The sequence below is a fragment of the Diplotaxodon limnothrissa genome, linkage group LG10 (genome assembly GCF_057381915.1).
Source record: "Diplotaxodon limnothrissa isolate DT_005_m linkage group LG10, D_limnothrissa_male_GT1.1, whole genome shotgun sequence".
NCBI classification, from domain to species: domain Eukaryota; kingdom Metazoa; phylum Chordata; class Actinopteri; order Cichliformes; family Cichlidae; genus Diplotaxodon; species Diplotaxodon limnothrissa.
The window spans coordinates 7,308,808-7,324,758 of NC_140605.1; the positions used below are offsets into that span (position 1 = coordinate 7,308,808).

Here is a 15,951-nt window from a genome sequence, read left to right on the forward strand (position 1 = left end):
AACATGAGAAAGAGTGCAAGAAGGGGACAGAAAAACTTCAATCAACGTGCATGGAGCTCTATGCTTCAGCCAGGTGACCATGTCTTGGTGAGAAATCTCACACCCAGAGGAGGTCCTGGGAAACTGTGCCGCTATTGAGAGGATATGATTCATGTCATCACCAAAAGGAAAGGTCCGGATAGTCCAGTGTACGTGGTTGAGCCATTGCAGGGGACAGGAAGAAGACGAGTGTTACACCGTAACCTACTGTTGCCATGTCCTTACCTGGTTGACGAGTCTGGGGTGTGCGAAAGCAGCCTGAAAGACATCATGAGACCAAGCCCGATACTGACCAAACAGACACAGGCAGTTCTAGTGAAGACAACTGTCACATGTGGACAGCACTCAGATATGCCGATCTACCCCTCAACCCAGAAGCAGAGGATTTCTGCCCCCGGAGTGAAGCACTCGGAGAGAAGTCTGAGCCTGCTTTCAGAGCAGAGGGGCATCCTGAAGAGGAACAGGTGGAGGAGAGACGCAGTTTGGAGGAGGAGGTTGAAGCTCCAGCTGTTGGACCCGAGAGTGAGCAGAGCGATGCTGAGACATGGAGGCACAAGCCAAAGAGAATGAGACAGCCCCGGCGTGTCTACACATATGAAAAACTAGGCCAGCCAACCGTCCAGCAATGGAGCGCATGCCCTGTCAGTGTGAACAGCCCTTCAAGTGCCATCCATCATTCCTCTGTCCCACCATCATTCATGTATCCTTTACAGTATGAATAGATAAAACAGAAAACACAGAGTCAATTTCACAAGAGAGTTTAATCTAAGCGTAACATTACAGTTGCAGTTCATGTTGATGTGGTATTGACACATGTTACAGTTAAAAGAAAAACAGGTACTCTGAGCATTATTACTATTATAAATTGAGAAAAGGTTTATCATTCTAGCGTCAAAGAGCTAAGACGTGGGTACAATATGGGTTTAATGAACTCATGGTTTTGAAGTGTGTAATCACATGATGTTGGGGTGTAAATGGTATTTTCCTTTTCCCACTGTGAAGATTCGGCGGGCCCACCAATACCTCGAGGGATAACCCACCCTTCAGTACAAAAGGACTATAAACATTTAGTTTTGTATCGTGACCATGAGAGACTTGTCCTGAGATACTAAGAGATGGTATAGCCTCTCACCCAGTAATGTGTAATATGTGTGGAAATATTTGTTTGCTCACTCAGCTTCGGTTAAATGTTCTATTTTTGGTAAATTGTCAAAGATTAGAAAGAAAATGTGTTGCAACATTTTTCTTTTGTGGGGGAGGGTGTTGCGCTCTAAAAGAAGTTATAAAACGTACATTTTTCTGAATTGTTGGAAAAATCTTTAAAGACTATTCTTATTTAATTGTGTTTTGTTTTTGGACACATTTCTAGTTAATTTTCATAGTTTACTGGCTCCAGGAGGTCAGAGTTCAGACGTGTGATGTCATCAGTAAGCGCAGAAAAAAAACAGTCTCTGAGACGTGAGGAAGCGATGTTTTGCTGATGATACGCTATGCTTCCTGTAAACTCCAAACCTGAACTGAGGAGAATAAAGTTGCAAAAAAAGGAGAATGGAGTCATGTCTCTCTGAGGGTGCAACATAAAAGGGAAAAAAACAGCGGCCGACAGCGCTGTAAACAACGGTAGACTTGTGCGTAACAAGCAAGCGAATAATGCACAAAACAGATTTTTAGACGGGAAACTGTTCTTGAAGTATGCAGAGAAAGCGAGAGAGAGAGCTGTGCATGAAGTGTGGTGGAAGCAAAACAGCAAACGTCAGAGGGAATTCATGACGATGTTTTTGTGAAGCGTAGTTTGGATCTTCTTTTACTGCTGGTTCGGTCAATAATGTTTGGAGAGAGATAAAACTAACAGCTTTAGAATCACCGCAAAAAGGTTTTGTTTCCGTTACAATATTATACATTAAAGTATAATATTGTAACGGAAACAAAACAATCAAAAAATTGTTGAAACACAAATTACAGCATTGTATAAAAATTACAATCATCAACTCAAATACTTGGTTCTAATTGAACAGAAATTTCTATGAACTTGTAAGAACTGTGTAGGACATGAATCAGTCTGTGTCAGATCCTGATTTAGAATTTTCCACTGAAGTCACGGGTTTTTGAAGTTTTCAAAGACTGCTAAATTGTGCCAGTGATAGTTCACTCTTTGCAACATACAGTGGGGCAAAAAAGTATTTAGTCAGCCACCGATTGTGCAAGTTCCCCCACCTAAAATGATGACAGAGGTCAGTAATTTGCACCAGAGGTACACTTCAACTGTGAGAGACAGAATGTGAAAAAAAAAATCCATGAATCCACATGGTAGGATTTGTAAAGAATTTATTCGTAAATTAGGGTGGAAAATAAGTATTTGGTCAATAACAAAAATACAACTCAATACTTTGTAACATAACCTTTGTTGGCAATAACAGAGGTCAAAGGTTTACTATAGGTCTTTACTAGGTTTGCACACACAGTAGCTGGTATTTTGGCCCATTCCTCCATGCAGATCTTCTCGAGAGCAGTGATGTTTTGGGGCTGTCGCCGAGCAACACGGACTTTCAACTCCCGCCACAGATTTTCTATGGGGTTGAGGTCTGGAGACTGGCTAGGCCACTCCAGGACTTTCAAATGCTTCTTACGGAGCCACTCCTTTGTTGCCCGGGCGGTGTGTTTTGGATCATTGTCATGTTGGAAGACCCAGCCTCGTTTCATCTTCAAAGTTCTCACTGATGGAAGGAGGTTTTGGCTCAAAATCTCACGATACATGGCCCCATTCATTCTGTCCTTAACACGGATCAGTCGTCCTGTCCCCTTGGCAGAAAAACAGCCCCATAGCATGATGTTTCCACCCCCATGCTTCACAGTAGGTATGGTGTTCTTGGGATGCGACTCAGTATTCTTCTTCCTCCAAACACGACGAGTTGAGTTTATACCAAAAAGTTCTACTTTGGTTTCATCTGACCACATGACATTCTCCCAATCCTCTGCTGTATCATCCATGTGCTCTCTGGCAAACTTCAGACGGGCCTGGACATGCACTGGCTTCAGCAGCGGAACACGTCTGGCACTGCGGGATTTGATTCCCTGCCGTTGTAGTGTGTTACTGATGGTGACCTTTGTTACTTTGGTCCCAGCTCTCTGCAGGTCATTCACCAGGTCCCCCCGTGTGGTTCTGGGATCTTTGCTCACCGTTCTCATGATCATTTTGACCCCACGGGATGAGATCTTGCGTGGAGCCCCAGATCGAGGGAGATTATCAGTGGTCTTGTATGTCTTCCATTTTCTGATGATTGCTCCCACAGTTGATTTTTTCACACCAAGCTGCTTGCCTATTGTAGATTCACTCTTCCCAGTCTGGTGCAGGTCTACAATACTTTTCCTGGTGTCCTTCGAAAGCTCTTTGGTCTTGGCCATGGCGGAGTTTGGAGTCTGACTGTTTGAGGCTGTGGACAGGTGTCTTTTATACAGATGATGAGTTCAAACAGGTGCCATTCATACAGGTAACGAGTGGGGGACAGAAAAGCTTTTTACAGACGACGTTACAGGTCTGTGAGAGCCAGAGATTTTCCTTGTTTGAGGTGACCAAATACTTATTTTCCACCCTAATTTACGAATAAATTCTTTACAAATCCTACCATGTGAATTCATGGATTTTTTTTTCACATTCTGTCTCTCACAGTTGAAGTGTACCTCTGGTGCAAATTACTGACCTCTGTCATCATTTTAAGTGGGGGAACTTGCACAATCGGTGGCTGACTAAATACTTTTTTGCCCCACTGTAGTAGCTGTTCTAATCAGATTTTTCAGGTTTATTTTTAGTATGTTATTTGCAATTGGTGTTTGTTCCGGGAAAGATATTGCAGACTGAGCAATAATGCGTTTCTTGCATTTCTCACGGGTTCTAATGGGATCCTTTCTTAAAATTACTTGTCCCAGTAACAAAGGCACTTGTCGACTCAGAAATCGAGGGAAAACCAACAACACACCCTGCAGAACATTATGTTATTTACACGGGTGCACATAAGTGGTCCGCATATGCGCATTCGCTGTCAAAATAAAAGACGCGCACCAGATAAGAAGTTGCAAGTTTGCAGTTTGCGTCCATATAAAAGGCACTGTTTTTGTCCGCTAGAGTGGGATTTTCATGGCACATTTCGCACCACATCTCTGTGCGTTCATCATTTGTTTTAAGCCAGCTCACCTCCTGCAACCACTTTTCCGAGAATACGCGCTTCTTTTGTGGTTCGGACTCCTGACATTTCTTTGGAGGTGGAGGAACACCAAAGTAATTGCTTAAAGGAGCTTGCTTCTTCAACATCTTTAAGAGTTCTAAACAAATGTCTGTCTTCCTCCAGAAAATCCTATGTACGCAAACACGCATTGCAACTTCTTATCTTGTGCACGTTTTTTATTTTGACAGCGAATGCGCACCTGCAGACCATTTATGTGCACCCCTGGTTATTATTTAGCTTGTCATATTGCAGCCACAGAAATTCTTTTGTCCATGAAACCATAAAGCTGCACTTTCTTTTTGCCTTATAGTCTGATTTGTCATAACTTTTCCGTTTTGTGGTAAGCTTTTCTTTGGCTGTCACTTCTTCACCCTGACCTGTCTTATTTGGCTCAGCAGAACTAAAATATATATCCTGCTGCTTTTACACACGCACTCACATAACGCTCAGCGATTCTCTGCGCGATCAACCTCTCACATGTTTAAGCTTGCTGCGGGAGATTTCACTTGTCATGTTTGCATAGTAAGCTAAGACGATGTCAGAGGAATTGGTGCGCAAATTATCATCACTCAGCAATCAGTACTGTCGCTCTCTATACACAGTTCGCGCGATTGCAAAGTGAAAGCAACAAACAAGCGCAAATTCAAACGCGATTTCAATATGTCACATATTGACAGTGGCTCACCGATGCCAATGACATAATTACCCAGCTACATTTCCGAAAGCATGCAAAAGCATTGACATACATTTTTCCTTCCTATGATAGCCCGACGGGCAGGGCTGAGATAGATTTTGGTAGCCCGACTGGAAAAATCGCTAGCCCCGTGACGTCGGGCTAGCGATTTTGCGAGCCCTGAGCCCAGAGCATGCTGTGCTGGCTAGAGAAGTTGATTCTTGCATGGACTGCTTTGTTGCCAGCACGAACTAGGGAGACCATGCTTGTTTTTCTGAAAGCATTTAAATGGCCCGCCCTCCCCCATCTCATGCCTCCCAAAAAAAGAAAGCAGGCAAAAGCCTGCTTTTCTTTTTTTGGGGACAATGGCTGCCACTGCTGTGGACACCAGATAGGCAGGCCATGGGCTGGGTCCCTTCCCACACCTGTTGCTGATTCACTGTTGGCCCCTCCCACAGTGTCCCTCCCATGGCTCCACCTCTGTGAGGCCTGGGCCGGTGGAGGTTGACGATCAGGTGGCGGATGTTGAAGAAACTTCCATCCTCTCCTCAGGTGTTGCCCACCTGTCCCTGGGCTGCCCCCCTGCTGGTCCCCAGGCACAGAGTTGGGCGAGATGGGTCTCTTCAGCTCTTGATTGGAGCATGCCGGGTGTGGGAACTAGCCCTTCCTGAGGTCCTATCTAGTAGAGTGGACCTCGAGGTTGATGTCACGCGGCCTCAGCCCACCTCAGGTGCCGCTCCTTCCTGATAGGTCTGGTGGCAGGCAGTTGAGTGCCCCGCCTCCCAGCATTTGTGGTCCCCTGTCCACAGATGGTTGCTGCCATGCTGGCGGGAGTAGGTGTCTTTGGCTCCTCCCCCGATAGCCCCACCCCTGATCCCTTGTTGCCCCTTCGGGCCTTCCCCGGGGCAGGGCGGCATGCCCTAACAGGGGCGTGAGGGTTACTTCCTGTCTGGCGTTGCCCGCCTCTTGCAGGGTTGCGTGGCCAGTGGGATCCCCACTCAGCGGCTCGGTGAGCTACGCTTCCTCTCCTCACTCCGCTCCTGGGATTCCAGGTTTCCAGGTTTGTGCCCTGGGCTCCCCAGGCTCCAGCTGGGGATCCTTGGTGTGTGTGCACACGGGCTTGTCCTAGCCGACTGCCCGTGCTTCTGGCGTTTCCATCGCTCTAACCGCATGCCGTGGGTTTGCGCTTGTCAGACCTCGCTGCGTCTGACACTTTGGCCAGTGAGTGAGAGCTCCCCAGCCTGCTATGCTGGCTCCCTGTCTGGTGCTTTGCCTGTGTGTCATGCTTACACAGCCAGCACGGGAACGCCCAGTGAGCTGGGGATTTGTGTCTGACCTCGAGCGTCTCGTTTGCGAGTTCACCCTTGAGGCTCCTCTGTCTGCCGAAAAGCACGTGGTGACGGTGCCCCCCACTTCAGCAGGCTAGGCTGCCAGCCCCCACCCTGTCTGTCAACAGCTTGGGGCGGCTTTGGCTTTGAGGATGGACAGGTCACATCCCTAGCTTGTCCTGCTGGCTGTGTTCCCCTGGCGTGTTGCCCGCTTCGCCGGCTTACACGCCAGTTGGACCTCGCTGTGGTGGGTGAGAGTTCTCTAGCCTGTAGCGCCAACTCTCTGTCTGGCATTGCCCGTATGTCGTAGGCCTTCGCATCTGCGAAGCCCTGACCAGGGTGGTGTGTCTATTGGTGTGTTGTCATTGACTCCCGGTACCTTCACTCTCGGCGGTTCGGTTGCACTTTCTCCTCGCGGGGTGTCTTACAGAGTTACCCCGTATATATGGAATATGTAACGGTGTGGAGAGATAGTCTCGATGTGGTAGAGAACGTACGATTATGGTGTAACCTTGGTTCTCTTAGTGAGTGACTATCTCTCCACCGTCACGCCGCTTAGAGACGCGTTCCGATCAAACTATCATCTGTGTCACGTCTGCACAGCTGTTTTATACGTGAGCTGTGGAGCGTGCCCGGGTTAGAAGGAGGAGTGTCTTAAAGAAGTAGCCACACGCCCGACCAAGGGGGGTCATACCCTGTACATATGGAATATGTAACGGTGGGGAGAGATAGTCTCTCACTAAGAGAACCAAGGTTTCACCGTAACCGTATGGTCTTTTATAGTGTAATTTGTTTCATAGTTAGAGGCCTGACTGACAACTGTATAAAACAAAAACTACACGCAATATTCGAAGCACATAGCGCACGTCGTAAATCCCCCCTATTTTTGGTATGATCTGAGCTCGGACACTAGGCAACTGAGCACAGCACTTACGCATGTGAGCGAGGGGGGAGAAGCTGCTGCCTGCGAGTTTGTTGGAGAAGTGCGGACAGGCAGACAGAGGAGAGCTTTAGTTTGACCAGGTACCCAAGCAAATCATTCGTACTATACAAACAAGGTAAATATGACGGTGTATCACAAAAGATTGATATCAAACTGATCACTTGACCCATATTACGTTACTTGCTCTTCAAGTGAACCAACAAGTGGCGAAATGAAAAGCCGAACAACAATGCTGTTTTTTTTTAGAGAGTCTTAGTTTACATGTGTGTTTTATATTTTCAGTTGCTCCCTCCACGGCTAAATAAAGCACTCCAAATCAGTTTCAGTTATGTGCTGATATACACAACAATGGACATAAGGAGCTTATTTCAAAGAGAAAACTCAGGTAAATGTTATTTTATATATTATGCTTTGTATGTTGTTCAATATATTTCTATGCAAAACAAGAGGAATTTCAGTACACAGCAGTATATCCACAGTTGAAACCAGATACTTACATACAATGGCCAGAGGGGCCGATGTGGCAGCCTCGCTTCTGTCAGTCTGCCCCAGGGCAGCTGTGGCTACAACCGTAGCTTGCCTCCACCAGTGTGTGAATGCGAGAGTGAATGAATAGTGGCCTTTTCAAGGCACCCAAAGTGTATTATTCCCTAAAGTGTATTATTATACACTTTAGAGAAAAACAAGAAATTTCTTTTTCTGTTAAACATCAATTTAGAGTAAACGTTTTTGTTTTAGATAAATAAATATTGAAATAAATTTAGGAGTATATATACACTAAGTTTATTGTGTCTTTAATTAATAAGAAAAACTTCAATTAATAAGAAAACTCCAGACGATTCCATTCTAAGCTTAAGAAGCTTCTTATAGGTAAGTTGAGTCCATTTGAGTAAATTGGTGGCACACCTGTGGATGCATATAAGGCACCCCAAAATTACAGAGCCTGTTTCTTTGTCATGGGAAAATCAAGAGATATCAACCAAAACACCAGGAAAAGAATTGTGGACCTCCATAAGTGTGGCTTAATTTTGAATACAATTTGGGTGCCATTTGCAATTAAGAAATGCATACAATTTCTCTCTGTATTGTGAAATTTAACAAATACGTTTTTTATATTTATCAATCAAAAAAATAAACATTTAGTGTGATTTGATGTTTTACAATTAAAAAAGTGTTTGTGTTTTTATCTGAAGAGTATGTAAATATCTGGTTTCAACTGTATATTTGATGATGTTGGTGTTTGGCTTGTTTGTTAGCACAAAGAGGGAGAGAGAGGAACAGAGAGGAGGATGGAGAGGATAATGAGGACAGAACAGAGATAGAACAAGAGCCAGGTGAGACAGACATGTTAGTCAAGTGGTTGTTTGCCAAAACTCATCAAAACATGTATCTAGTATCTTTTTAGGTTTGTTATTTTTCAAATTCTGTATTTATTAAGTTATGCAGGCTTGTTTGCTCAACAAGGCTAAATAGTTATATAAACTTTAGGGCTAAGCCCCAGGTGTATAAAATGTCTGGCTCCGCCTCTGGTTGTTACCACTGTCCTGTTTGAAATGGAGAAGCCGGTTATTTTGTCATATGCGCATGTGCCGATATTAAACCCAAGGTACTAACTAGCTAACTGACTTATAACCTTATAAGTCCCATTAACCTTAAAACTCCTGTTGTGTGTGCGTTTGTGTATCCACACAAACGCACAGTGGGGCAAATACAGTGGGGCAAAAAAGTATTTAGTCAGCCACCAATTGTGCAAGTTCCCCCACCTAAAATGATGACAGAGGTCAGTAATTTGCACCAGAGGTACACTTCAACTGTGAGAGACAGAATGTGAAAAAAAAAATCCATGAATCCACATGGTAGGATTTGTAAAGAATTTATTTGTAAATCAGGGTGGAAAATAAGTATTTGGTCAATAACAAAAATACAACTCAATACTTTGTAACATAACCTTTGTTGGCATTAACAGAGGTCAAAGGTTTACTATAGGTCTTTACCAGGTTTGCACACACAGTAGCTGGTATTTTGGCCCATTCCTCCATGCAGATCTTCTCGAGAGCAGTGATGTTTTGGGGCTGTCGCCGAGCAACACGGACTTTCAACTCCCGCCACAGATTTTCTATGGGGTTGAGGTCTGGAGACTGGCTAGGCCACTCCAGGACTTTCAAATGCTTCTTACGGAGCCACTCCTTTGTTGCCCGGGCGGTGTGTTTTGGATCATTGTCATGTTGGAAGACCCAGCCTCGTTTCATCTTCAAAGTTCTCACTGATGGAAGGAGGTTTTGGCTCACAATACATGGCCCCATTCATTCTGTCCTTAACACGGATCAGTCGTCCTGTCCCCTTGGCAGAAAAACAGCCCCATAGCATGATGTTTCCACCCCCATGCTTCACAGTAGGTATGGTGTTCTTGGGATGCAACTCAGTATTCTTCTTCCTCCAAACACGACGAGTTGAGTTTATATCAAAAAGTTCTACTTTGGTTTCATCTGACCACATGACATTCTCCCAATCCTCTGCTGTATCATCCATGTGCTCTCTGGCAAACTTCAGACGGGCCTGGACATGCACTGGCTTCAGCAGCGGAACACGTCTGGCACTGCGGGATTTGATTCCCTGCCGTTGTAGTGTGTTACTGATGGTGACCTTTGTTACTTTGGTCCCAGCTCTCTGCAGGTCATTCACCAGGTCCCCCCGTGTGGTTCTGGGATCTTTGCTCACCGTTCTCATGATCATTTTGACCCCACGGGATGAGATCTTGCGTGGAGCCCCAGATCGAGGGAGATTATCAGTGGTCTCGTATGTCTTCCATTTTCTGATGATTGCTCCCACAGTTGATTTTTTCACACCAAGCTGCTTGCCTATTGTAGATTCACTCTTCCCAGTCTGGTGCAGGTCTACAATACTTTTCCTGGTGTCCTTCGAAAGCTCTTTGGTCTTGGCCATGGCAGAGTTTGGAGTCTGACTGTTTGAGGCTGTGGACAGGTGTCTTTTATACAGATGATGAGTTCAAACAGGTGCCATTCATACAGGTAACGAGTGGGGGACAGAAAAGCTTCTTACAGAAGACGTTACAGGTCTGTGAGAGCCAGAGATTTTCCTTGTTTGAGGTGACCAAATACTTATTTTCCACCCTAATTTACGAATAAATTCTTTACAAATCCTACCATGTGGATTCATGGATTTTTTTTTCACATTCTGTCTCTCACAGTTGAAGTGTACCTCTGGTGCAAATTACTGACCTCTGTCATCATTTTAAGTGGGGGAACTTGCACAATCGGTGGCTGACTAAATACTTTTTTGCCCCACTGTAATGGATATAAGGACGTTTTTTCAAAAAAAGGAGCCACATTCAGGTAAAAGTGTAAGATCAAATGATCCGTCAATCAAGAATAATGTTGGATCAGTGTTTCAATATTTATATCTTTTATTAGATGTACACGTAACCACGGTTATTTGCCTTTTGGTTGAAAGTACACTGAGAGAGGACTTTTTATTATTGATCTTAATAGTATTTTTTCATATTAATGTAATTTTTTCATCTAATTGAATACAATCTATTTGTGTATGATTGTCAGTCCAAAGAAGGAGACAGGAAAGTGGGGAACGTGAGGAGAAAGTACAAGGCCTGGAAGAACCAGGTAAAAAAACAAACAGGGAATAGTGACAGGCAAAACAGAAACTGTTAAACTGACAAAGAAAAAAAAAAAAAACCTAATTTTACTCATACAATCTGGAAGTTCTGTTCTGCCTTGTTGAAACATTTTTTTAAACCTCTTTAACAACATTCCAACGTAACATTGTCATTGATTGGGGAGATTAAAATGAATATACAGCCAATAATAGGTAGGCCAACTTTTGGACCATCTAGTTGTCTGTATGACTGCTGCAGTACATGCACCACATTTGCGCACTCTCAGAAAATGCCAAACAGTGCCCTGGTGGAATGAGGAGCTGTACATTGTACGATAGGCAAAGTTGCCTCCATTTTTATAATTTTTTAATTAATATTTTGTACATTTGTACATTTCGAAGACTCTTCTATTTTTGGAGTGTATTTTTTTGTATCTTTATTTTAATATACTTACACATTAAAAGTGAATCTCTGTCCATAAAAAATGTACTCAGTCATGCACTTTTTACTCACTATGAGCATCATTCATTATCCACCCCCAGTAATTAAGATTAGGATATGTATGTTTTTTTATTCCAGGAAGGAACAGCTCTGATCCTAGAATTGTCACGGTCTGGAGGGCAGACCGTGGGGGATGTAGGAGAAAGGACCCAAAACGCAGACTTAATGGAATGAACAGTGGGTTTATTTACAGTGAGGTAATTGTACACCACACATTAAATCTCCAAAAGTGCTCCCTCGACTCCCGTGACGTGTCTTCTCCCAAGTGCTGGTATCCCGTGCTCTCTGCCCCTGTGCCTTCACACACCCCGTGTGTCTTGCAGTCCTGTGTTCCGCTGTCCTCCTGGGGAAAAACACAGACACAGCCGTTATGGCACCAACTCCGGCAGGCATACACTTTAACAACACTAGAAACACTGACATGGAGTCTAACTCAACGATCCTGCGCCGGAGGAAGCTCCATCGCTCTGTTAAGTAGCTCCCCCGACGATCCTGATCAGAAGCAGGTGTGTGGTAAGCTAGGCGTGACCAGCAGCTGGCAGGGCCACACCCATCAGGCCTGCAGGTGGCTGTCCTTCATCCTCCAGCCTCACACACACACACACACCAGCATGGAACACAAGAGCACAGTGCAGCAAACATACATCCAATACACTAATAACAATAAAGGTCCACACTGTTCACGAACCCCGAGTCCCCGGCACCGGGTCCGTGACAAGAATTGCCCCTTGTTTCATTCTATAATACTGGACTTATTTTTCTACGAAGGTTTGAACTTTGAGAGTGTTTAAACAAGAGAGAAAAATGTGAAAATGTTCATGCCTGTCTGAGAAAAGCGTATAAAGTGTGTAGTGAGGGGTTTTACAGCCTTAAAACATTATAATTATTCAAAGTAATTGTAAAAAATAACGACTTTTAATGGCTTCTTCGTGGATTCATTGTTCACTCCAAAGATGTGGGAAGAAAACTGCAGATTTCAGTCCATCTTCTTGTAGTGTCCTTCCATGTAATGTCAAAGCCAGAAGAAGTCAAGTCAGTCAGTTAAACAAGTTAAAATCCTCCTCCATCAAGAATTAATAGTTTATTGTCACATACACTGGAAAACAGTGGTTACGCTCAGCAATGAAATTCTTACATGCTAGTTCACTTCAAATGGGAAAATATATATAACTAAATATAAATAACTGAACTAAATGAAAATAAAAATAATTCTACACATAGAAAAAGAAAAAAAATAAGGAAGTACATGCAAGATGAGTGAGCTGGGTCTAGCCCACACTGCTGAGGCATTTGGCTGCATTTGGTTGTAGTTCTCATCTTTTCCCCCTCCAGTGTTCAGTTGCTGTCCCCACCTTCAGTCCAAATCTGTTCTGATTTGAGCCAAGACCCAGTTGGGTCCAAGTCTGCAAAAAATAGGCTTATTCAAACTAAAAGCATATTTTGGGGTGTCTGTGGAAGTAGGTCATCTCCTAATTGGAAGACTTATGGTTCGATCCCAGGCTGCTACATTTCATTACATGAACTATTTGCTTAACACAGAAAATAAGGACACATTAAACAGTAGGTTTACAATGCCTTCACACAGTAAAAAAATAAATAAATTGGCTAAACAGAATAAAACAAAACTGAATGAAGCAAAACAAAATAACACTTAAAACCTCTTTATTTACACAGGCCTACAATGATGAAGTCTTATTTTGAATTTACACACAGATGTAACTGATCAGGTGAGCAGGTAGCTTGTTCCAAAGAAGAGGACCCCAGTACCTAAAAGCACCTTAAGCATACTCAGATCTGATTCTGGAAACAGTTAAATGATCTGAACCTGGTGACCTAAGAGGTCTGACTGGGTTAGAGATATACTGGATGCCCAAACCACTGAGAGCTTGTGAAGTAATAGAATAATTAAGTAATCGCATTAACCTTATTCATGGCATTATCAAAATTGAGATCCCTATCCAAAATTATGCCAAGGTTCCACAACAAATTTGGATCCAGAAAAACCTGAATTTTCTGTTGTTTTTATGCAGCACATTCAGTGTAAAATAGCCTTCAGACTGTGGATGTGGTTCTTAGAGTATTTAAAAGTAGAATGAAAGGCAGAGCCTTCAGTTTTCAGGCCCCTCTTCTATGGAACCAGCTTCCAGTTTGGATTCAGGAGACAGATGCTATCTCTACTTTTAAGATTAGGCTTCAAACTTTCCTTTTTGTAAAGCATATAGTTAGGGCTGGATCTGAGGCCTCAGACTGCAATAGGTCTAGGTTGCTGGGGAATTCCCATTATGCACATAGTGTTTCCTCTTCAGTCACCTTTTTTATTTACTGTGTGTTAATACACAACTCTGCATTTAATTTTTAGTTATTAGTAATTTCTGACTCTCTTCATAGCATTTATCGCCTCCCTTCACCCCCAACCAGTTCAGGCAGATGGTCGCCCCTCCCTGAGCCTGGTTCGGCTGGAGGTTTCTGAATGTTAAAAGGTAGTTTTTCCTTCCCACTGTCACCAGAATGATTGCTTACCAGAGTGGAGAGAGCCGTTTATCATATTTAGAAAATGATTTAATTTCATCACACTCATTTACTGAAGGAAATTCAGTTAGCATGGTTTTGGAGGGATAAAATACTTCATCAGTGGATGAAAAAAAAAGCAGAATTTGACTGGTTATTGTTGATCACTTGGGAGACATAGGATTTTCTGGTTAATTTAATTATTCTAGCAGTATAGCGCATTTTTCATAGATTTCTAAATTAATTAATTTGTAGTTTATTTTCTCTCAACTCTCCTGCAGTGTTTTTTGCCATCTTTCACTATTTTTCCAGGGTGCTTTTGGTGGACCATATATATCAATAGTTTTTACAGGAGCAATAATCTCAATAACATGAGCAATTGTATTAGAGAAGTTGTCCATCATTTCATCACAGGATAACAGGAATGGTAATGTACACTTTGAAAATTCCCTGATGAATGTATCAGCTGTGCTGACATGCCGCTTATTGATGAATTAATTTGTGTTTTTGTTTTGACAGATGAACAATTGCAGGGAGTGACAGAAGTATTGGTGGGTTGACACAGGGTGGGTTTTTCCAGGGAGTCCAGCAGCAGTTCATTCTCCCATCTTTGGTGAAAGATGGAAATCCAACTTTCCAGCGTGGCTATTTTCTGGCTGAGCTGAAAAAGATCCAGAGCTAGTCGATTGTAGCGGGTCTCTTTAGTGTAATCCTTCTGAAACCATTTATGGGTAGGTAGCAACCAAAGGAGAAATCCATAGAGCAGAAGGACACCAACAGGTGTTCTGTTGGTGTTGGGCTGGTTGTCAGAATTCAATTGTTCAAACAAAAGTAGGTAGAAACAAATAGTTTTATAGTATAAACAAAGTTTCAAGCTCACAGCAGATGACCAGTTGGTAGTGTCGTGCAGCAATAACCTAAAGTAATGGGAGAAACGTGTCAAGCCAGCCAAAACTGAAATATGATGAACATGTATTTTAGTAATGATGACTGCAAATGATGTAGAGGTACATCAAAATTTATATTTGTCTGCACAGATCCACAAAAAAAAAGTAGAAGCTTACACACAGAAGCTTAGTTGACAGAAGAATATCCAACCGATTTACACAGACAACAGTAAGACATCATTTCTTTCCTGCAGCTTTCCTGTCACTCTTTCTCACTTAGGCACAGGAGGATGCTAATGCTACCAACACTTTTTCAAAACTCACAGTCTTAGAGAGCACAACAGTGAACGGATTTGATTTAAATCCCTATCGTGGACAATGATTCACAGACGTAGAGCTATCTAAACCAGAAGTTCCAATATGAGACACAACCAATCATGGCAGTCCGCCCCTCCATGAGCCTGGTTCTGCCGGAGATGCCTTCTTGTTAAAAGGGAGTTTTTCCTTCCCACTTTTGCAAAAGTGCTTACTCATGTGAATGTAATATTTTTACATGGAATATTAAATATCTATTTAATATTATATCAATTTATTTTAGTTAGTACTTAAACTGAATTGAATTTAATATATCACAAGGATGGACTGAGGTCTGATTCAGCAAATCCAGATTTATATAACTATTTTGTTTTGCTGAATCAGATCTAACCTCTGAAAGCAAACAAATATTCAAACGCTTCTGATCAGTTCAGTCTCTTTTTTTTGTAACTACTCAGCAGTCAGAAAATCATTTAAAACCAAGATCTAAACTACAAACATACCAACATAGCAATTCTAAAAATAATAGTTTCTTGAGAAAAGAATGTATTTCTATTGGCACACAACAGCAGCAGCATTATTTTAGAAAAAAAATTACTAAGGTCAGTATGATTAATCCTTCCAGATTAAAAAAAATGTTATTGAGCCATAGCACAAGCCACTGCTGTGATATATAAGATAAGATAAGATAGAACGTTATTAATCCCTCGGGTGGGTTCCTCTGGGAAATTCGATTTCCAAAAAAGCACAGCACCGACAGAAGTTACAGAGTTACAGAATATTATATATATATATATACACACACACACACATATATATAATACAGAGACAATAAAAATAAAATATACGAAGGGGATAAATAGAATAAATAGGAATAAAAAATAAAAATACAAGTGAATTGCACAT

General features: G+C 42.6%; 1 protein-coding gene across 1 annotated transcript in view; it reads right to left on the bottom strand.

Annotated features, from left to right (window-relative positions):
* Positions 1-12,340: 12,340 nt before the first annotated feature.
* Positions 12,341-15,951, bottom strand: part of alcama (activated leukocyte cell adhesion molecule a) — a 37,445-nt gene continuing 33,834 nt past the window's right edge. Inside the window, exon 16 of the mRNA XM_085364307.1 lies at positions 12,341-14,760. The gene's annotated coding sequence lies outside the window, so the exon portion shown is untranslated. The remainder of the gene's footprint in view (positions 14,761-15,951) is intronic.